Raw genomic sequence first — 24682 nt, forward strand, 5'->3', positions numbered from 1 at the left:
ACATCAATATTTCATATAATATATAAAGATGACTTACAAAAAGAGTACATGACTCAAATGTAAAAGTTGAGATCATAAGCAAGTTAAAAGAGCAAGGGGCAGAAATACATTTCAGCTCTATAGATGGAGATGAATTCATGAACAAAAAATAGAGGATCCTATGTAATGTAATGTAAAATAATATTTGTTATTAATTTTAAACTATTATAGTCAGTGTTTCTTTCCCTATAATGAGAAAATTTTAAAATACATGATCATGTAAATACCAGACTTTTCCTGTAGTTTCTCTGGTTGCTGACCAGCTTCAATTCTTTTCCAATACTCAGTTGCATAACAGCTAACAAAGAGGTAGAAGAGGAACTAAAGAAGAGTAAGCTTTTTGCTGCCTGAGAACTTTGAATGATTCTAAAACTGCACCAAAGTACTGAGCAGGCTGGACTGGAAGCACCCATTCCTTGCCTCTAAACTGTAGTGCCTAAGAAGAATCAAAATTGACAAAGACTCCCATGAAGCCAATAAAGAAATGGATAGAACTCTAATGGGAGAAGAAAGGAGAAGATTACAGGCAATAGTAGACTCAGGGAAAGAGGCAGATCTGAACATGGTGTGAGTTAGGAGAAGGTGAATTGACTAATTTGTCTTGATCAGATGACTTACCTTGTCAGACTTTGCAACCCACACCTAAATGTTTATGAAGCACTTCATGAATATCTCATTTCATCCTCAAGATAACCCTGAGAAATAGACGCTATTATTATCTGATTTTTAAACAAGACAAAACTGAGGCAGACAAAGATTTAATGACTTGTTCACAGTTCCTTAACTAATGTCAGAGGCTAGATTTGAACTCAGATTTTCCTGACTGCAATTCTGATTTTCCTTCCACTGTGCTACCTAGTTTCCTGTAGGTTTAATGGTTTCTAGTCAGGGGATTTAAAAGTTGAAGAGCAAAAGGAACAGACCTACTTGTGGAGGTTCTGCTGGTAGGATGAGATTAGGAAAGGAAATAAAGGAGACAAGAAACCAGGGATATAAGGGGTTGAAGACAAATTTCACCTGTTTCATTGTTATACATGAGACCAATACAAACCAACTTCTTCCAATTCAAAAATTATATGATGTCACTAATTCCAAACACTCAGCAAGTATAGACAACAAAGAATAATACATGTATCCAAAGTCAACGTAAAATGGGAGCAGTCTGGGGAGTAGGGGAAGGGAGGAAGCTGAGTGGTTGAAGGTAAAAAGATTTTAAAAGGAAGGAAAGTAGACAAATGAAATGCTTATTTCAACTACAAAGTGCAATGATTTTATAAATAGTGTATAGTCCAAGTGAAGACCCTGGGCAACCTGTGAAGAGCTCAACAGCACTTGGTGAGTTTATCTATGTGAGGATAAACTAAAATCACACATGGCCCTCTTTAAAAGGTTTCTTCATGATCAATCAAGTTTCCAAGGATCAAAGCCCTAGTTCATGGCATTTGGCCTTATTTGCTGATTATAGGAGGAAGGCAATATTGCTATTCATATGCCCTTCTCTATCAGGGAAGGTCATCCTTTCCCACCAGTGTATAGTTCACAAACAAGAACACATGGAGTGGTGAGGGAGAGAGGGGCCTCCTACCCACTGAACCAAGCCAGTAAAATAAATTGGGTGACAGATGTCAGACCCAAATCACCCTTGCATCCTGACATGGGAGTTGGAAACAACATCTTATTCTTTAGGAGGCACTACTGGGAGTGCTCATTCAGTCAGTGGGCCAGAAAATGGAGCCACTCAAATATGCCTGGCCTTCATCTCATAACTGACTATATTTCTCATCCATTTGCATGAATGAACTCATTGCTCCCACTCAGGCATTTGATGGACAGAACAAGCCAGTGTAGGATGATTTCCAGCAGCTGAGTCACTAACACATCACCAGTGAATATGGGTAGCGTGTTTTTGACACAGGAAGAAAAGATTGCCTTTCTCTCACCCATCCCTAAGGAGGAATGAAATCTAAACTGCATGTGCAGAGGTTGAGAGAAGGTATCAGACCTAAAGGGAGTAGGGTCAAGAAAAGAAAAAGAAAGAAGTCAGGGTTTTTTTTTCCTCTTCAATAAAATAAAATGTATCACATTGCTTCAAAGAAAATTAATAAATAGTCATTTCCAGTGCATCATGCTGTTATACAATTAGCCTTCTAAAGGGAAAATTAAATCTGTTATCTTGATGAGCCACAATGCAAATCCTCTTGAGCTAAGCTAGGAGAAGAGAAAGAAAATAGAACAATGTAAGAGGCCACTGGATTTTCATTATTGTTCAGCTCTGCAAAGAAATTGTCACTGTTTTCTAAAATAATTTTTCTGATTTGACTTTAGCAGTTCTACTTCCAAATTCTCCCTTTTCATTGTGAAGTATCCTCCACTGATTCATCACAGCCTTTCCGGTTGGCTTTTCACAGGCTAGTCTCACAGGCTGATGAAAATTACCCAATGGAACTGAAGACTCAAAATAAACTTAGGTGATTCATGCTATAGCATCTTACTATTTCAAGGCATATGAATGATGTGGCTGGCACTCGGAAGTTAAGAACAAGCCTAATTTGTCATCCTAATTTATCAAATCCGTAAGCACCATAGACACACCAACAGTGTTATTCACATAGAGCTCTGTGACTCAAAGCTGAGTAAGAAAAAAAAATTTTAAGTATTACGACATTTCTTTTAAAAATTTCAAATGCTGATTCATCATTTGATTATATAAGGTAGCTGACCTTTCCACAATCTTCGCAAGATACTCAGAACAAATTCCTGAGAGAAATATCATCAATCATTCATGGACCCATAAATAGATAAAAATCATGGAAGCCAGTAAGCTCATGGTGAGCCATGTCATTGAATATCAAGCCAATTGTGGTGAAAGAGCAGTGGATTGGAGTTTTCAGGCTCTTCTCTGGCATATAACACTTATGTAACTTTGGGCAACTGACTTAAGCTCCCCAGATGGTGATTGAACTAGATGACCTCTGAAGTTTCTTCTCATTCTAAATTCTAAATCTTATCATCTAGATTCATATCTGGGCTTTAAGAGTTACCATATGTGTGACCTTAGGCATTGCTCTTTGGACTATATGATTTAACACCTGTTTCCTTCCCTGTAAAAATGTGGACCATATGATTTCTGATATCCTCTTCATCTAAATATTTGTGGTTCAGGTAGTTCAGTCATGTCTGACTCATTGTGACTCCATTTGGAATTTTCCTGGCAAAAATACTGAAGAGGTTTGCCATTTCCTTCTCCAGGTTATTTTATAGATGAGGAAACAGAGGTAAACAAGGTTAAATGACTTTCCCAAGGTCACAGAGGTATGGATCTGTGGTCATATTTGAACCCAGGAAGATGAATCTTTCTGTCTTCAGATCTGTCACCCTTTCCACCGCACCAAATAGATTATCCAAAAATTTGACAATAATAGCCATGTCTACCCTTCTGGAAAAAATATTTTTACCACCATAGGACCTATGTATATTCCCCACAATGAATTGGGCCTGTAGTTAAGAGTATCTAGTTGTCAATACTCTTTACCTCTTAAGATTATCTTATATTTACTTATCTGTTTACATGCTACATCCTGTCAGCAGCACGTTAGCTCCTAGAGGTTAGTGACTCTTCAGCTTGTTATCCCCAGTTGCCTAGTATATAGGACCTCACAAAGAATAGATACTTCAGGATTTTTGTACCTAATTTTTCCAGGGTGGATTATGGTTTTGTATTGACCCATTCATGTCCTCATTTCCAGCCTCCATAAAACCAGGGGCAAACATTTGTGAAACAACTGGTCACATTGAATTTGAAGTGCTTATGGGACAAAAAATTTGAAATGTCTAGTAGGCAGCCTTTGGTGTGGGACTAGAGGTCAGAAAAGACAAAGGCTGAATACATATACATATATATTCTATATCTGAGAATCATCAGCATACAGCAGATGAGAAGAGAGAGAGAGGGAAGAGAGAAAGAGAGACAGAGCCATATAGAGAGGGAAAAGCAAGAGAAAGAAACAGGGAGACAGAGGTAGTCATAGAGACAGAAACCAAGAGAAACAGAAGGGAAGACAAAGAGAATAGTATTGCCTCCAAACTATAGACTCTGCTTCTAGTCCAGACCCAATAGTCAACATTCAATGGAAAATCACAATAGAGAAGGGGCCAAACTACCACACTATCCCCAATACCCAACTGCTATCTAACTGCCATCAGTCAAGAACACTGATGTTGGCTCCATCCTAGCCCTCCTGGCCATCATCCTAGGAAGATCCTGCTTTGCCATTGTATGCTAAGGATCTTGAGGCCTTTGCATGTGACTTGCCACTGGGAAACCTCCTCTATGTATTGTCTCCACCATTAAAACATGGAACATGTTTTAAAGTAAATCAAGTAAAACATACTTGATACTTGAGAACAAGGACTGTTTCCACTTTTCTTTTTATATCCCCAGAGTTTGGCATAGTATTTTGCATAGAGAAAGCACTTACTAAATGCTTTCTGATCTATTCATTCATATTAGAATTCCTTGTTTCTTTCAAGATTCAAGTAAATTATTACCATGGGCATGAAGCCTTTCCTGATAACCAACCTCAACTTCAGCTGCTAGCACCTTTTCCTACAAAATATTTTGTCTTTTATTTTATATATGTTTGTGTGCATATATGTGTATACACACATATATACTATAATAGAGCATTTATATTATATATTTATGTCTATTTGTATATGTATTCATGTTGTCTCCCTCCACTAGAATATAAAATCCAGGAATGATTCATTTTTTTGTCTATAGCACTTAGCACAATGCTGAGTATGTAGTAGGCACCTAATCAATACTTATTGATTGATTAATGGATAGGCAAACAGATTTCTTTCAGATAAGTGGGCCCCCTAATAGTGCTAACTCTTCTGTTTTTCTGTTCAAGAAAGAAGAAAGCTGTATGTAGAAGAAAGAATTTTGGACCTAGAATCAGAAGTGCCAGGTTCAAATCTGGACTCTGCTACCATCCTGGCTGAATAACTTTACGTGAGTTACCTAACTTCTCTGCTTCTTAATTTTCTCTACCGTATTGCCTGTATCTCAGGATTGGTATGAGTCTCAAAAGGCATAATGGATCTATAAAGTGCTTTGTAAGCCATCAAGTACTCTATAAAAACCAGCTGCTACTATTATCATAAGAAATACACCTGGCATTTGCCCTTAGCACCCAAGAGTTTACAGTCTGGTTAACAACAGTGTCATTGTCTCTGCCCACCTGCTGGTAGATGTAATATTTCATCTCTTGGTAATTTCAACCAAGACCTTTCCTGACTGCTTTATGCTTTCATTACAATTGTGTAAAATGTTTATAGAATACGCTTGGCTGCCAGCCATGGTGGTGTATACTTTTAATCTGGGCTGTTGGGGAAGCTGAAGCTGATTGATCTCTTCAGAGATGCTTCAGTAGACTATGCAAAAAGAATGCTTTCACTGTTTGGCATTAATGCAGTAAGCTCCTAGGAATAGGAGACCACTGGCTCGCCTAAAAAGGGGTGACCCAGCCCAGATCAAAAGTGGAGCAGGCCAAAGATTCTGTGCCAATTAAAGTGAGATTAAGTCTGTAAGTCGTCTCTGCACTTAAAGCCTTGACAAAATGCAGAGAACCAGTCTTTAATTTTAAAACAAACAAAAAATAAAAATATTCTTTCACCTGGCCTGAGGAAGTATTTTTAAATAACACATGGAGGGGGAAGCTGCGTAGCTCAATGGATTGAGAGTCAGGTCCAGAAACAGGAAGTCCTAGATTCAAAACTGGCCTCAGACACTTCCTAGCTGTGTGATCCTTGGCAAGTCCCTTAACCCCCATTGCCTAGCCCTTAACACTCTTCTGCCTTGGAACCAATACACAGTATTGATTCTAAGACAGAAGGTAAGGGCTTAAAAAACAAATACATAAATAACACATATACTTAAATCAGTTGGATATGCTAACTGGATAATTCAGAGATGTTAGAACTTTCAAAGAACCTCAAGATCCTGTTACCCTCATTTTACAGATGAGAAAAGCTAAATCTCTAGAGGTCGGGTGACTCACCAGATGACCCATAGTAAGGGGCAGAGTCAAAACAAAAATTCACATAGTCTACTTTCAAGGCCATTTGATCTAATGCTTTTATTCCTAACTTAGCAGGTTGCAATAATGGATTTGTTGTTATGGAAATGTCTATTAAAGAAACTGCCACAGTTTAAAAAAATTGGGTGTATGTTACAGTCATCTATTAAAACTTCAGATTCCATAGACTAGCTTCATTGGTTCATTCTTATTACTGTTACAGGTATTAGAATTCTTCTAGGGAGAGAAGAGAGGAAATAATCACATGAGGTGAGGTAAAGTTAAATAGGATAATCACAATTATCACAGAAAGTTACATCTTTAAAGGTATTTCTAATCTACATCCTTTAGATCATAGATTTATAGCCAGAAAGTCGTCCAATCCAAATCAATCATTTATACATGAATAAGCTGATATCCAAAGAGGTCAAGTGATGTACCCAAGGTCACACAACAAAAGAGGCTAGATTTGAATTGGAATCTGTCAACTGCAAATCTACAGGTCTATACATCTTATTGTGCTACCTCTTAAATTTTTATTTTACAGTTGAGAAAATTCCAGCCCATATAAAAGAGGTGACTTGCTCAAGGCCATATCATTATTTAACAAGAAAGGTAGAATTCAAAATCAGTCTAATTCCCAGTTCACTCAACATTTGTATATATTCTTGGATTTGCTGCAAGGCCACATACAGATTTTTGCTAACCTCAGTCTATCTTCAGGCTTTTGGTCCAATCAGAAATTCTGATTTTAAATTCTTGGGATGACAGTCATGGCAGGTGAAAGGAATAACAAATAGGTAAAATTACAGGTACCCTTCACAAATGAAGATGGATGCCTCTACCTTGCAATCTCAGTGGATATCTCTACATATTACTTTTCTTTCTCCCCTCTTTTACCCCCCATTACACAAAGTGAGATATGTAAATTGTTTATACTGTTGTGCTAGCCCTCAGCAGATTGAACTAGTGAGTAATGTAGAATAGAATATTATTATGTATGACTGGGCATGTTCAGCTCCCAAGGAGATCAAACACTTTTCAGAAATATATATCCCATTGGGTAGAAGGAGCAGGCAGATAGAGGAATCTTCATTTCAACAAGAACAATTTAGGAAGTAGAAAGAGACCTGATGTTGAGAAGAGGGATTCTGAAGAAATTAAAGAGATCTCTTGATACTACTTTATCATTCTGATACATGTATCTTAGGTAGTATGGTCCTCCCAAGGTAGCATACGTTCCCTTAGGTAAAAGATCCCAGAATCCTTTATATTCCAGTGTTCTAAAGAATCATATATTCTCTCTGCACTATGAGAAAAATAATCCCTGGTCCTGGTCTAACAAGCCAACCCCCTAGGAGTCCTCTCCAGATGTTTTGATGTTCACATGATAGTGGATAAAGGAAGGACAAGTTAACAGGCTCTGATATACCTATAAACATAGTCATCAGAATGAAAAAGACAGAAGACATCATGCCCTTATAATCTGTCAAACTGTAGCATCTATGTAGCTCTGGGATGTCAATCAGCCATGGAATCTGTTATGCAAATATCAAGGATGAAATGTCAGCCCATGTATCTAATTGTTCATGCATGCCATATGGGAAAATGACTGGTGATCCCCGCTGTCCCCCATCACAACTGGCATTAATTGGCACCCTTGTTACTCAACACACGGGGTCCTGATTGGAATAAATAAAAAGCTCCAGCTACCCTCTCAACCATAAAGGTAATTCAAGCTGATGCAAATGGAATGGAGCAGTGCAGAGAAATCTGGGGAACTTCATGCCTTCAATACTATTAACCCAAGCCCTTTCCCAGACACTCAATTCATCCTCATTTGAGGGCAAGGGGCCTCTGAAAGGCTTGCTACTTGTCATTCTCCCTCTTCCATTAAAATCCCACTGTGATAAAAAGTAAAATAGACTGAATATGCAAGACACAAAGAAAAGTTGGGGACAACTTCTTGCCCTTGGCTCCTTGACTTTTTTCTGAACATGTTCAAGTCCATGATGGTGATGGCATTGTGTTTCTGTTTAGAGCAAAAATGAGAAGAATCATTTATGAAAGTAGTGAAATCTAAAGTCCAAGGTGAGCTGAAAGTCCACAGGCATTCATTGAATACAATAAATATTATCAGACTTCCTGCCCATCCATGCAGAAATGCTCTTAGAATTGCTTAAAATGAATTCTGCAACTTAATCCAACATCTTCATAGAATGTACATGTTTTGGTGAAGACATGCCAATTCAGTTTGGTCAGTTTCAACCTGTCATTTTTACCACAAGAGTCTGGGGGCATAGTTTTTTAAAGAGCACCCTAGCTTTAGCGTCAAAAGATATTTATGTCACAGCTCTACCACTTACTACATTACTTTGGGCAAGACCCTTCATCCTACCAGGAACAACTGTTGATGAATGAACTTTTGCCAATAGACAGATAGGCACAGGAGCCCTGTGAGTGGCACCACCTAGACCACCATTCCTCTTCTGCACCAGCTCTCCTAGTCATCATCTAGGGAAACAATCCCTGTAGAGCCATCCTCACCAACTGCCAACCAGCTACCACACAGAAGTCAGACAAACTAATCTAACTAAAGCAGAAAAAGCCTGAGGAAGAAACAGGAAGCAACATATGCCAGGCAAGTCAAATCACAACCACAACCATTTCCCTTCAGAGTCCTTTGCGTAACACCCAAGACTATGGACCTCAAAATTATAATAATAGTGACATTAAGTGATGACATTAAAAAAGAGATATCAATGTCTGCTTTGACATTGCACCCTAAAGGTGATGGGGGTTTTCCATCTGACTTATAGCTAAAATCTTCTATAAATGACATTTTCCTCATTAGAATGTGATTTTCCTGAAAGAAGAGACTGCCTTAGTTTTCAATCTGTATCCTTGGTGCTTTGCACATAGTAAGTCCTTCATAAATGTAGTGTGCATATTTATTTATTCACATCTCTGAACCTAAGTTTCTTTCTCTATTAAATGAAGGGTTAAACTCAATGAGGTCAGTGGTCTCTTTTAGCTTTGACTTTCTGTGATTCTATAGATTCCTTGCTCATAATATGGGAGAAATAATGCACTGGCCATGCCTACTTTATTAAAATGCTACAGGTCAGATCATATGAAACAAACCATAATACTCAAACTGGCCCTCATGTGAACCTTTTGTGAAATGCTCCAGAACCAAAACCTTCAAGCTGGTAGAGCAAAAGTATTATGGCAGCAAGGCTCATATCTTATTGAAAATCACATTATCTTAGACTCAGAGGAGAACTTAAAGAACATCTAATTCAAATCTACACCATCCCTGACAAGTAGCCAATTTTCAGTTGAAGGCTAGCAGAGAACTCATTCTACTTTAGTGATAAATCTAATTATCAGAAGGTGTTTCCTGGGATAAAGCCTAACTTTTACTCCTCAACTTTCAATCATTTTCCCACTTTTACTGCTTTCCTGGACTAAGCAAAATAAGTCTAATCCATCTCCTTTGTGATGGCTGTCCAAATACTTGAAGATAAGGATCTAACCCTCTTCCTTCACCCATCTCCACAGATCTCTTCTACATGCTAAACATCCCAAATCGTTCAAAAGATTCTCATATGGCATGCTTTCTAAGATTCAACTAGGATATCCTCACTGCTACTACAGTTTAGTCTAAGTATCTCCACTAAGATTTACCTACATTTCGCAACATAGGAGCTTGGGAAGCAGCATAATAGATGGATGTGAGAACTCATTTAGTTCTTCAAGTTTTTTTAGAAGTGAATGTTTTACTTCTCTAACTAAATTTCAGTTCTCTAAGGTCAGTAAAACAATTATACACTGAAAAAATGAATCTATGAACATTTTTAAAGACTGAAAGAAAAATAAAAACTACAAAAATGAGAAATCATATATGAACCCATTCCTTACCTCCTAAAAAAAGTCTTGGAATACAAGGTTGCTCTCCATCATTATTTCACAGACATTATTTATAGGCTATTTGCTTAGCTGTCTGAGGAATTTAGTATCTGAGGACCTGGTTATCAGTTCAGGGTCTTCTACTTATATGTTGAGACTATAGTCAAACCTTTCTTTGCATCTTAGATTTTTGATCTATAAAATGTGAGTGTTGATTCTAATACTACTTACTTACATCCCAAGATTTTTCTGAGGAACAGATAAGGTAGTGTCTGTAAATTGTTTTGTGATCAGGAAGTCCAGTTAGAGAAGTGGCATGAAATACTAAATAGAACTTTAGATTAGAATGGAGCCAATCAGTCAGTCATGAAGTATTTATTCCATCCTCTCTGTGTAAGTGCTACGATAAGCAATGGGGATAAAAGAAAGCAAAATACCTCAAGGCACCTACAATATAATGCAAATAACTTGATTGCATTAAAAGACATATATGAGATAAATGAAGATAATCTCAGAAGGAAATGATTAACATTTGGAATAAGACTCTTGCTGAAAGAGCAACTTGAGCTGACTCTTTCAGCTTGAATATTCCAGGGAACCCAGGAGGCAAAGTGGAAAAGGAGAGCATTCCAGGTATGGAGGCAGCCAATGAAAATGCAGTCTAGAGATGGAGTGCTATATGAAGGACCAAAAGAAACCCACTGTAGCTTGATTGCAAAGGGTGTAGAAGGGAATTAAAGTGTAAAAGGAATGAAAAAGTAGAAAGAAGTCAGGTTTTGCATTCCAAGCAAATGAATTCTCTAGAGGTAATAAGGTGACACAGAAATGTATTGAATAGGAAAGCATCAGTTATATATTGTATATGTCTTGTATGTCATAAGACACTGCATGTGTACATTATGGAAAAATCATTTTGACAATTGATGAGAAGATGTATTGGAGTGGGAAAAGTCTTATGAGTGGGATGTTCAATTAGAAGGCTATTGCAATGGGTCAGGCAAGAGATGATGAGGTACTATCCTAATGTAATGGCTGTGTGAGAAGAAAGAGGATGAGATTTATAAGAGATGCTATGAAGATATAATTGCTATGCCATGTAACTAAAAGTGAAAAAATAAAGGAAAACCTAGAAGTTTCTTACCTTGGTGTTAATCTTGATAGTAATCAGAAAATGGGGAAAGGGAACCCATGGGGTAAAAGAAAATGATTTAGGAACATGTTACATTTAAGATAGCTACATAACACCCCATTTGAGATGTCCAAAAGGAATTTAATAATGTGGGTGGGGAGCTCAGGAGAAAGATTATGGTTGAATATATTAGATCTTGGAATCACCTGCATAGAGTTGATAATTGAATCATCAGAGCTGATTAGATCACCAAGCAAGATAGTGTAGATATAAAAGAGAAGTGGTCATAGTTGACCTATTCCCCCTGAAGCAAGGAAAAATCTTGGAGACCAAAAAGTATTGGGTATGAACTGAAGAAAGATACAGCAAAGGGTATTGGGAAGGAGTACTCAGATGGGTAGAAGGAAACCCATGAAAAAGCTATCATGAAAACCTAGAGAAGAAAGATCTAAAAGTATAAAATGATTGACAGTATTAAAGAATATAGTGAAGTCAAGAAGAATGAGAATTCAAAAAAATACCATTTGATTTGGTCATTAAAAGACCACTGGTAACTTTGGAGAAAGTTAATGATGAGGTCAGAAGCCACACTGTCCAGGTTTTTGTGGGTTTTTTTTTTAAGAGGAAGGAGAGAGGAAGTGACAAATTCTGCTTCACTGTCTGCATCACGTGAGCAAATAATCTAACCTCTCCAGGTCTCAGTTCTCTCCTCTATATAATGTGGCTATGAAAAATACATAATTCACAAGGTTGTTGTAAGGATCAAATGACACAATGTCTGTGAAATGCTTTTTGAACCTAAATGCACTATTTGTATGTAAGTTATTAGTTCATTTTCAACCATATAGTTTTATTGAATGAACTTCCCAGTTCTCATAGAGAACTGAATGTTTCCTGAATGTTCTAAAGGAAGCAAATAGTGAAATTAGATATGCCAATCTGAAAGTATGTCCATATTGATAAAGATGAGATGGCATACAGTTGTTTTTTCACCTCAGGCAAGATGGAAGGTAGGATTATTTCTGTGATTCCATCTGTGTTGAGAAGTCCTGATGTGGAAACTCTTTCTACTATTAGATCATAGAAGTAGGACTAAAAGGGGTCTTTGAAGCTATTTAACATAGTCCCTCACTTTACAGGTGAGTAAACTCAGGCACAGAAACATTAAGTGTCTTGCATAAAGTCTCACAGTCAGTATGTCAGAAGCAGGACTTAACCCAAGTCTTATTTTCCTAAGGCCTGTCTTCTATCCACTACACCATGTTGCCTTTCCTAAAGCAAGATAGCATGTCATAATTTTGTAGTAAGATTAAAAATGATTATACAATGTAGGTTACATCAACCATAAAGCTTCAGTGTTTCCAGATGTGTTCAGAGGCAACAGATAACACAGCAAGCAGCTTTCTCTACCCTGTATTTACTCTAGAGAAGGATAAGTCAGAAGCTCCCCCATAGCCTCCAGCCTCTCCTTGTTTATTTGAAAAAAGTGCATGCAATCCATTAAGGTTAAAGAGATAACATTAAGGAATTCAGTTGCACAGATATACAGTAGATCACCCCAGCTTGTGCTTAATCTGGGGCCTTGTTTAAAAGAGCTTTTCGGTTTTAATTAAAATAAAACAGGCCCTGGCAAAAGAATACATCTCCCCTAGCAAGAATTGTATTCAGCCCATTCTCTGTAATTTTGCCCATCACATTGCTAGCTCTTGCTTTTTCCACAGCTCTTAAATGGTGACTAAATTGACCAGCTCTGTTGCCAAGGAAACGGATGGGACGATGCTAATAGAAGCTACTTAGGACACACTGTGAAAAGCTTAGAAATAAAATTGTTTGACATGAAAGGCACCATGTCATAAGCCAGGCAACTCTGTTAAAGGCTGTGCTAAGCAGAAAGCAGAAGATGGAGATGGCTATTTCTCCCCCCTCCTCCCTTCCCTTGAAATCTCTTATGGAAACTCATTTTTGCCCTCTACGCTTTGACAGCTTTTCCTATCAGAGTCACTTTGTATTTTGAACTGGAAGAAGAGAAATCTTGATGTTGTGGTTTCGAAGCCCTGAGAATAGATTCCAATTTACACCATCTAAATGGGCTGGTCTTTCTTTTATATTTTGAGGAACAAAGTCTTTTCCTCTCATGAATACATTGCAAATATTCTTCTGGATTTTCTAAGATTGTTAATTAAAATCCACTCAATTTAAGCTGCTTCTCCCATTTTGCACTCACAAACCATAAATTATGGAGGAGGTCACAGAATGAATGGCAATTTGGCATGAAGGGGTTGATTTATTGCTTCAGAAGGAGTTTTATACCAGATGTGGCAGGAGTCATAAATTAAATGCTAAATGTTATGTATTATTATGCTTTCAGGAATATAAATGTGTCTAAAATGCTATGCAGGTGGAATGATAAAAATATGAGTCTACTCTCCTGGCAATTTTAAAGGGCCCTTTAAAGCTGTCAAAAGAAAATTCACTAAAAAACAATCTAGAGGGGCCTCTCAGATGCCTTTTTACAGTATGCCACCAACTTATAAAAATAACCCTTTCTTGTAATAAGCTGGACACTAGCTTGCAGGGATAAAGGATTCTTTCATCTGTGAAAGGGTCCACAGAGCTCTATGATCCTTGACATGACATAGTGCATCCAAACCATTATTTCTCATCATTTCTTCTAAAGATGACTACAATTTAATTTCTCAAATCTCATTTAGAAACCAATCTGGACCAGCAGCTGCAGTGGCAGCAACATGCTCAGCTTAGCATCAAACGATAGGACCAAGTCCCCACTAATGAGGCCTTGGAGCCCAGTCATTCCATGGGCATCACAGCAATGTTCATCTCAGCTGGCTATGCTGGGCTGGTCATGTGATGAGAACAAATGACATCAGGAAGCTGTAGTGATCCCTGAGTGTCTGATTGCCTAGAATCACCTCCTCTTAGGTGTGACCAGAGGGCACATCTCAAGGACACAATGGAACCCAATATGAATGGCTATATCATGGAAATGGCATCCAAAGAAAGACATGTTGAGTTGTATTTGGGGAGAGAGAACTCATGAAAGGTCTCATTTTAAGTAATAAAAATATATACTTGAAGATAAAAATTGGATTTAGAAACAGTGTTACCCCCTCCCCACCATAAGTTCAAGGTAAGGACCAGCCCTGCACAAAATTGCTGTATACACATTCTGTCTTGGCCACATTCATACCTCTTGTTGTCAAGTCCCCCTCCTTTTCCTGGCAGCCCTCTTGTCTTTTAATCCAGGGAGCCACTAACTTCATATTGTTCTCTGACTACACTGAATGAATAAGTGGATGAAAAATCATTTATTAAGTATTTACTGGGAATAGAAAAGTAAAAAAAAAATCAAGACAAATGCCTGTTATCAAAGAGCTCACACACTGATTGGAAAAAATAACACAAAAAAGAAAGTTTGGCTATAAGGCTTATGGAAAGACCTGGAATTTAAAGGGGTTAATCAGATAGTTAGGCCTAGGGAGCCTTACATTATATAAGTAGGTCCAATGACAAAATTTATATTAGAACTGCATTAGCCATTTAGTTCTCCTAGATCTCAAATTATCTCCATTTACTACCTCCCTCTAATCAATACCCACCCCAATCTCTTTTCTAACTTCAGAAAAAAAATTATTAAATAAACTAATTCACATATAAGTATAAATGACTAATAATATCTTGATGTGATAAAAATTAGAATAGTATTTTTATTTTAAAAGGGGATGTCAGGAGAGATATCTAGCCCATAAAATACAGATCTAATGACTGAATAGCAGATCTCTGGCACTCTAACAAACATTTAAGGGGCATATTTGGAGCAAGGGGCTTCTCTGTAAATCTGTAAATCATACTATGTAGACGACTACCTATTCCTACCTACTCATAACACTAGTTTAACCTGGGGACACCATCAATAGACAGAGGTTGCCTTTTTTCAGGAGCACTGGTTAGCCACAATAAAGAATGCTCTCTGGATAGAGTAGCTGGCCTTGGTGCTGATGAGGCCTCCATGTGAAGCATTCAGTGAAGAGGCTGCAGCAAAGGGGTAAATCATGCACATTGTAGCTATTTTGCTAAGGCTTTTGAGGCAGCTGACCTAAAGGTCAGCATCTATTTAAAAACAGCAAAGGACTCCACTAATTGCTAGATATAACTTATTAATTAGTCCTATTTTTTCTTGGTACTTGAAATTCTGTAAGTTTAACTCTGAGTACTATTAATGTATGTGAATATTTATAGGACCTAATCCACTTAGGAATCTGGAATTTGCAGTGACTGATGTTCCCTGTTCCCATGTTATGCCAGATTTGCCCTAGTATTAGCCAAGGAAAACTGCCACTGATGCAAATCAAAAAAGTCTTGTTTTTATGTGCCTGGCAGTTTGGGTTACTTTAGGGGGTTCCACTGACCCATTTATATTGGTATGGGATGGTGAGAAAATGGAGCAATGACCCAGGATGAAAATGGATTATAGGTCAGTCATTTCTTGGACTCCTGTCATGAGTTCCAACATGCTGAACCCCTAAAAGTAGTGAGACTAGATTAGAATGAAAGAGGTGAGGCAATAACTCTTATGGAAACAAAAGTCTATTGGTCATTCCTTGTTCTATTCTTTCTGTTGCCAAGAGTCAAACAAGATTTAACTGCCATAGTGCTAGAATACAGGGACAGTATCCATTGCACTAAATTGAAGATGATGAAGTGCCTAGAACAAATACCAAAGTATGTGGGGTTGTATAGAGGGCACATTGTGAAATATGCACCCTCAGCAAAAAGGAGGATCAACGGTCAAAGCATCATTCAGATGCACAGAAGGTGTCTGTGTACAACATCTGATGTCTAATATGAAAATTAAAGAGAAGTTATTGGAAGTTGAATTTCTTCAGAAACTTTTCACAAATAACAGCAGGGCACAGTTACTTTTTATAATAAGGCTTTGGCAGGAATATGTTAATTGAAAACTCAATAAACCTGAACAAGACCAGCTAGTGAAAAAAAGATTTTAATTATCTGATAAAAAGACAAGCATTAAACCAAGCAAGAATTAGAAAGAATTACAAAATGCAAAATAAATAATCTGGATTACATCAAATTAAAAAGTTTTTGTACAAACAAAACCAATGTAACCAAAATCAGAAGGGTAGCAACAAATTGGGAAACAATCTTCATAAAAACCTCTGACAAGGGTTTAATTACTAAAATTTATAAAGAACTAAATCAATTGTACAAAAAATCAAGCCATTCTCCAATTGACAAATGGGCAAGGGACATGAACAGGCAATTCTCAGCCAAAGAAATCAAAACTATTAATACATGAAAAAGTGCTCTACATCTCTTATAATCAGAGAGATGCAAATCAAAACAACTCTGAGGTATCATCTCACACCTAGCAGATTGGCTAACATGACAGCAAAGGAAAGTAATGAATGCTGGAGGGGATGTGGCAAAGTGGGGACATTAATTCATTGCTGGTGGAGTTGTGAATTGATCCAACCATTCTGGAGGGCAATTTGGAACTATGTCCAAAGGGTGATAAAAGACTGTCTGCCCTTTGATCCAGCCATAGCACTGCTGGGCTTGTACCCCAAAGAGATAATGGACAAAAAGACTTGTACAAAAATATTCATAGCTGCGCTCTTTGTGGTGGCCAAAAATTGGAAAATGAGGGGATGCCCCTCAATTGGGGAATGGCTGAACAAATTGTGGTATATGTTGGTGATGGAATACTATTGTGCTAAAAGGAATAATAAAGTGGAGAAGTTCCATGGAGATTGGAACAACCTCCAGGAAGTAATGCAGAGCGAGAGGAGCAGAACCAGGAAAACATTGTACACAGAGACTGATACATTGTGGTACAATCGAAGGTGATGGACTTCTCCATTAGTATCAATGCAATCCCTGAACAATCTGCAGGGATCTAAAAAAAAATACTACCCACAAGCAGAGGATAAACTGTGGGAATAAAAACATCGCTGAAAAGCAACTGCTTGACTACAGGGTTGGAGGAGACAAGACTGAGGAGAGACTCTAAATGAACACTATAATGCAAACTCCAACAACAGGGAAATGGGTTCGAGTCAAGAACACATGTGATAACCAGTGGAATCATGCGTCGGCTATGGGAGAGGGAAAGGCGGGGGGGGGGGGGGGGGGGGGGGGGGAGGGGAGGAAAAGAAAACGATCTTTGTTTCCAGTGAATAATGTATGAAAACGACCAAATAAAATAATATTAAAATTTAAAAAAAAAAGACAAGCATTAGTATGATATACTAAACTTACTATCAGAAAACCTGGGTTCACTTAATAAATTCATTTCTTGCATAATCTTAGCACAGAATTGATAGTTAATGAAGATAAAAATGAGACAGCCCTTCTCTTCAAGGGGCTTCCATTTGATAAGGGAAAACAGCATGTACATATGTACAAATAACAATAAAAAAGTAAACACAAAATAATAAAGGGTAAATGCTAAAAGCTAAATAGATCAGAAAATATCTCATTGTGAGGTAGATTTTAAACTAAGCCCATGAAGGAAATTAGGGATTTAAAGTTTTGGAATAAGGAAGAAATACATTCAAGAAATAGGAGATAGCCTATGCAAAGGCATGAAGTCTTTTGGAGCTTTAGTTCCCTTAATTGCTAATACCCCTTTCACGTCTAAATTTGCTATTCTAAAATTATTTTTAAAATGTTTTCCTTACATGGCCCCAGGATAAAACCAAAATAAATAGGTAGGTTGCTACTAAAATTAGCAAGAAGATTGATAGAGAATGAAATTTGTAATCTCTAGCAAAAATGGAAGGTGAAAAAAAAAGTGCCAATGACATGGAAAGATTACACTACATTTGCATTTTTCCTAGTGAATATGAAAAGGCCAAAGGTGAAGGTGCTTCTCTTTTCTTGTGTTTATTTTGTATTATATTTTTAGAATTCTCACCTTCCATTGCCTTAATGCATACTGATTCTAAGGCAGAAGAGCAGTAAGGGTCTAGCAAGGGGGTTAAGTAACTTGCCCAGGGTCACCTAGCTAGTAAGTATCTGAGGTCAGATTTGAACCTAGGACCTCCCATCTCTATGTGATCCTGATTGGTGTTCCTTGATATCTGAATTGTCTCTTTCTGGCTTCTTGAAATATTTTCTCCTTAGCTTGGAAGCTCTTTATTTTTGGCAGTTACATTCCTGAGAGTTTTCTTTTGAGGATTTAGCATGAAGGGTGGTCTATGGGCTCTTTCAATGTCTATTTTGCCCTCTTGTTCAAGAACATCAAGGGCATTTTGGATAATTTCTTGTAGTATGATGTCTATGTTTCTGTTTATTTCTGGGTTTTCAGGTATACCAATGAATCTCATATTGTCTCTTCTAGACTGGCTTTCATGATCAGTAATTCTGTCAGTGAGATATTTCATGTTTCCTTCTATTTTGTTAGTCTTTTGGCTTTGCTTTACTAATTCTTGCTGTCTTTTGAGATCATTAGCTTCTACTTGCCAAATCCTAGACTGGTTTTCAGCTATGATCTTTTGATTTTCCTTTACGGTTTGGTCTATCTGCTTTTCATGGCTTCCAGCAGGTTATTTCTGGTCTTCAATTTGCTTATCATTTCATTTGATTTCTGGACATCTTTTTCCAGGGTTGAGATTCTGACTTTTAACATGTTATTTTCTTTTTCAATTATTTCCCACTTTTCTTGCCAAGTCTCTCCTATCATTTTAACTTGGTTCTCAAACTCCACCCTGATTTCTTGAAGAGCTTGTGACCAATTTCCTTTTTTTTAAAAGTTTGGATGTTTTCTTGTCTGTCTTCCTCTGTAGTCTCCTCTATGGTCTGGATTTTTTATCCATAAAATTACCCAGGGTCAACGCCTTTTTCTTGTTCTTATTTGTTGGTTGAAGATTGTATTTCTTAGGTATTTCTGGTCATTGCTAGGCTAGTTTTTCCTTCCCTTCCCAGCCAGAAGTCTGAGTGAGGAAGGCTGGCTCTCTATGTAGGGAGCTATGGAACTCAGTTTTTGCCTGAGGCTACTTTTCAAGTCTCCAAGGTTTCTAATGTGTGCTGCTCCTCTCTGCTCTATCAGTGCCCAAGGTCTGTACTCTTCAGCCTTCTGAGGTCCCAAGTCTAGCCACTCTCAGGGGTAAGTCCCTGGTGGTCTTAGTCAGCTCCCAAGGACCTAAAGTTGCCCTTTGCTCTCTATGATTCTGGCTCACTGGCTCTGATTCTGGCACTATAGATGGGGTGGGGGAGGATTGATCAGCTTGCATTTTGGTGGGAGCTATTTCACTCCAAATCCCAAATGCCCAAATCCCATGGACCTTCAATGCTGAGCCCTACCGTGGGGTCCCTTCATTCATCTGAACTTGGGTTTTTTGTCCTTTTGAGGTAGTCTATATTGGTTGGTGGTGAGGAGACTAAGAGTCCTCCTTCTACACTGCAGCCATCTTAACCTGGAAATATGGACCTTCCGTCTCTAGGCCTGGCTTTCAAACTGCTGAGCCACCTCACTGCCCCCTTTCCTGGTGTTTATTAAGAGTTATTCCTAACTTCTTATTTTCCCTCAACTCAAACATACAAAGTAACCATGTCTTGTCATATGTACCAATATTCCATTTGCCTTTGTTCTCTCCACTCATACAGATAGCACTATACTTCAAGCCTCCATCACTCCTAGCCTGAACTCTTGGAATCATCTCTTAAATGATTTCCCTGCCTTAAGTCTTTTCCCCTTCCCCCAGGCATCTTTCATAAGTTAGAAAATCTGATCTTCCTTAAACACAGGTCTGACCATGTTCATCTTCCTTACTAATAAACTACAGTTTATTATATATTTGTTGTTTCCTATTACTTCTATGATCATATACAAACTCCTTTAATTTCTAAAGCACTTCATAACCTGACTCTAACCTGTCTCTCCACCCTTATTATTCATTTCTCCCTCCACAAACTCTTCAATCCATCCAAACTGGAATTCTTATTGTAACTCACATCTCCCTTCCCAACACTTTCTACAGACTGTACTCCTCATGCCTAGAATGTACTCCTCCCTCATGTTGGACTCTTAAATTCCCTCGTTTCACTTGAAGCTCAACTGCTATCACACATGAGAATTTTTCTGGTCCCTCCAATGAATAGTGCCTCTAAAAAATATATTACCTTGCATTTATTTTGCATTTTGTGTACATGTGTACATATTAGCTCCCCTTATAAAAGTTAACGACTGTTTTCTTTTTGTCTTTGTTGTCCTGAGCACTATAAAACTCTGAGTAAATGATTAATAAATGCTTACTTGTTTGCTTGATTAATTTAGAGCAAAGTATTCCTTGAAAAGGTTAAAGAAATACTTCATGAACAATATAAAGTATTCATGATGTCAAGGGGAAATTGTGTCAGGATATTGGAGGATGGAAAAATATGAAACAAAATGGGGAAAGGTAGGACATGACCTCTGAATGAGATATTGTAACTTGCAATAAGAAAATACCTTCCCATCCACAGGCCTTTCCACAAGGACGGATATTCAATAGTACAAATTGTACAAATAGCATGGGGTAGAGTTGCCCAAATATTCTGGCAAACCAACCCCACTCTTTTTGCAAACTAAGGTTAGCAGTAGAAACAAGAAGGGATGAGTCTTGGTGTTTGGTAACTCTATATTAAGATGAGTTAAATTAACATCAATGATCAGAAGTTATGAACTTCCTTTTTAGTATTTTTATACAGATCATAATGAAGAAATTTCTGAGACTTGTCAAAGTTAGGAAGTAATATATAACCCCTCCAAAAGAATGAACCTAGAAAGCATTTTTTCTTTGTTTTTCAAGCATTTCCATAGATGACAAGGTTCTGGGTAAGAGACTGGAGAGCTTAGGATTTGAGTGGCAACTCCATGACTACAATTAAAGGTAGAGATTTCTGATAAGAAATGCAGATAAGTAAAATGAATAGCTGGTTAAGAAGACTTTGAAAATAGAAGTTGGATATTTGGACCAGGATACAAGAGCAAAAAAAAAAATAGTAGGCCAAGAATACAGCCAAAGATTATGTTTGCACGGAGATATATTTGCATGTTTGTATGCCATATATGATCAAAAGAAACTGATACTTAAAGTAGAGAGGGAGAGAGAAAACCTCCCACTTACAACCACTAAACCAGATACCACAAATACTAGCAATCATAACTAAGGAAAATGAGCAATGAATAAAGTCAGTAATCCAAGTAGAAAATATTCTGAAAGAGGGGCCTCAGATGTGAAGAGTATGGATAATAAAATCAATAGACACCTTAATGGCAGGTAATAGGTACCTTAATGTAAAGAGGTATATTTAACAAGCATCACTGAAAGTTGATTTTGTGTGGCATAATCAAAATAAGGCAATGGAAGGTTACACCTTATTTCAAAGTAAGAAATAATATTTTCTATGCGTGTGTGTATGTGTGCACATGTAGGTTAGCATTGTATATGGACAAGGAAATGGCAAACTATTCTAGTATCTTAGTCAAGAAAACCTCAAATGCAGTTTCCAAGAGTTAGATGTGACTGAATTGAGTAAAGAACAAAACTGTTGTATATGAAGAAGGTATGCTCTTCAGAGGAGAATCATAGACCAGAGCATTTGGATGGGATGAGGCTTAATGGAAGAAGGAATAAAACCCATAGCATAATTAGGTTATAATATTGGCCTAAGCAGCAAGATGTTATAGTATATGAGAGCCTGTCTTGGATAGAAATATCTGGATGCCAGAACTGCCTCTGTCATGTATTAGATATATGATTCTAGGCAAGTCAGTTAACCTTTCAGTGCCTCCCAATGGTACTCTAAGACTTTAAATTGCAAATGAGTAGTTGTTTAGCATCAGTGAAAGGAGATTCTGCACAGGAGTTGAAAAAATCACAGATAGAATGCCACCACCACTACCACCCCTACATACACAATATGCAAAACTACTAAAAAACATCTAGTCAGGAGAAGCAAAAGGACGATGAGTTTGGGAAGCCAGAAACACTGTACAGAAGCATGTTAGAGTCTTGTTGATGAACTTCAATGACCTAAACAATTTATGTGGCTCTCTGCTGAAAATAGATCAAGTGATTCATTCTTAAATTGCCTAAATAAAAGTGACATTCTTTGAAAAGTGAGGAAAGCAGTGAGAGAAGCTATTATTTTGGACCAGCACTTAATAGAGTTCCGGTTACATAGTAGATTCTTAGTAAATGTTTATTGATTGATTGATTGATTGATTGACCTGACTGTAATCAATAGAAAGAACTTTTGGGGGGAAGTAACCATGACATCTTAGAATTAATTCATGATAGGTAAAAAGAGAAAATCCAAAAATAGAAAAATATGCCACTCAAATTTAGGGCAACTGATTTCAAAGTTAAATAAGGATGATTTCATGGCCTAAGAGTCTAAAGAGAACTCAGCATAAGAAGTATGGGACATCCTCAAGAACAAAATCCTGATAAAATAAATTCAAGTTAGTCTGATTAGAAAGAAAATATCAAGTTAAGCCTAAGGGAAAATAGGGAAGGAATAAACATTAATCAAGCATCTATTTTGTGCAAGCCCCAGATTTTATGACAACCCTCTGAAGTAGGTACTATTATTATCTTCATTTTACAGTTGAGGAAACTGAAGCAGATAGAGTAGAGGTAAGATGACTTGCCCAGAGTCACATAGTTAGTGATTGAGTCTAAATTTGAATGCAAGTCTTCTTGACTCCAGGATCAACACTCTATTTACTGCAATCCTTAATTGCCTCCAAGTTTGAATGAACAGGAAACTGAACAGCCAATTAAAATAAAAATATACAAGAGGGGAAAGCTATTAAGGTTCCACAAAATAGTGGTAGAATACTGTTAAAAAAATAACAATATCCAGATTATTAACACTGATTCTTGCAGTGAATTCAAAGAAAAAGAAAAATAACTTTTTAAACCATATTGGAGAAAAGATAAGATGAAATAAAAATGAAGAACACTGCTTGAAGTATATGGAATGCCTGAGAGAAGACAGCCTTCCCAGTTAACATTTTTCCTTATTAAGAAAGTGATCTTCAAATTAAGAAGTATAAATAGAAATAATTATTTGAAAATTGAAATCCAAAATAGTAAAGAAATGATAATAAAATTCCTGGCTGCCTCAATAGGTCCAAGTCACCCTACATAGGCAAACTATACCCTAGGTACTCAATGAGCTCACAGATATATATATATATATATATATATATATATATATATATATATATATATATATATTTATATATATATATATATATATATATATATATGACTGCAAAGCTAATATCAGCAATCTTTGGGAAAAAATATAGAGAATGGAAGAAGTATCCAAGGAATGGAGTTAATCAAGTCGTTCCTTTGAATGACTAAGGGGCTTAACCTGAATTCTTGATCTAGTTCCAGAAGGAATATTTTTTAATTCACTATACATTTTTTAACTTTGATTTTCTTAGAAGCCATTATTAAAGCAATAGTTTGTGATCATTTATAAAAGGAAGCTGAGCTTACTATGCCACATGTATACTTCAGAAATAAGTAACACCAAACAAAGATCATTTCCTTTTGGAGACAAGATAGATACACTGGTAGAATCATAGAATGCTGTAGATAGAATATACCTGAATTTCTGAAAGGCATTTGACAATCTTCCATTATATACTCCTTATCAAAATGGAGAGTTATGGGTTAGAGGTAGAAAAGAGAAGACTTTAAGGGAATTACATAGTTACCTTCAAGAATTTACATAATTATCATGTGTAAGAGAGGTTAGACTATTTTTACTTCATACCAGAAATAATAAGCAGAAACCATGGATGAAAGTTTCAAAGGGGTTAATTTCAGCTAAATGTAAGGAACATTTCCCATTAGTTATAGCTGTCCAAATTAGGATAATGGTTAATTCTCTATTCCTGGGATCTGGAGAGTCTTAAAGCAAAAACTAGATAACAGATAAATGGCTAATAAGTTCTAGAATGGAATTAGAATCTAAAAAGGTCTCGATATACTGGAATTATGGATCGAGTCTGAAAAGACAAAAATTAATAGAAATACATTTGAAATTCCTCATTTGCATTCAAAAAATCAAATGGAAAAATATAAAATAGAACAGATATTGCTAAACTAAAATAAAATTGAAATATATTTAAAGTAGAATTTTTGTGTATACTGCAGGCTCAATATGAGTCATCAGTGTGACATAGGAGCCCAAAAAAGCTAACATGATTTTAGATTGTGTTCACCTCCATTAGTAACAGCATAATGTCAAGAATGAAGGATATGATAGCTTTACTTTATGGTTCTAGGTGTCAGATTTTTTAAAGATATTAACAATCTAGAGAATGTCCACAGAAAGTGAACCAGGATGTCCAGGATGTTGAGAAGACCAAAATCATGCCACAGGAGAACCAGTTAAAGGTTGAGGGCATTTGGCTATGCTTTTCTTAGTTCTGGGGTCAGCATTTTTGAGCAATGGATGGAAATTATATAGG

Source organism: Monodelphis domestica, chromosome 3 (assembly GCF_027887165.1).
Source record: "Monodelphis domestica isolate mMonDom1 chromosome 3, mMonDom1.pri, whole genome shotgun sequence".
Classification (NCBI taxonomy): domain Eukaryota; kingdom Metazoa; phylum Chordata; class Mammalia; order Didelphimorphia; family Didelphidae; genus Monodelphis; species Monodelphis domestica.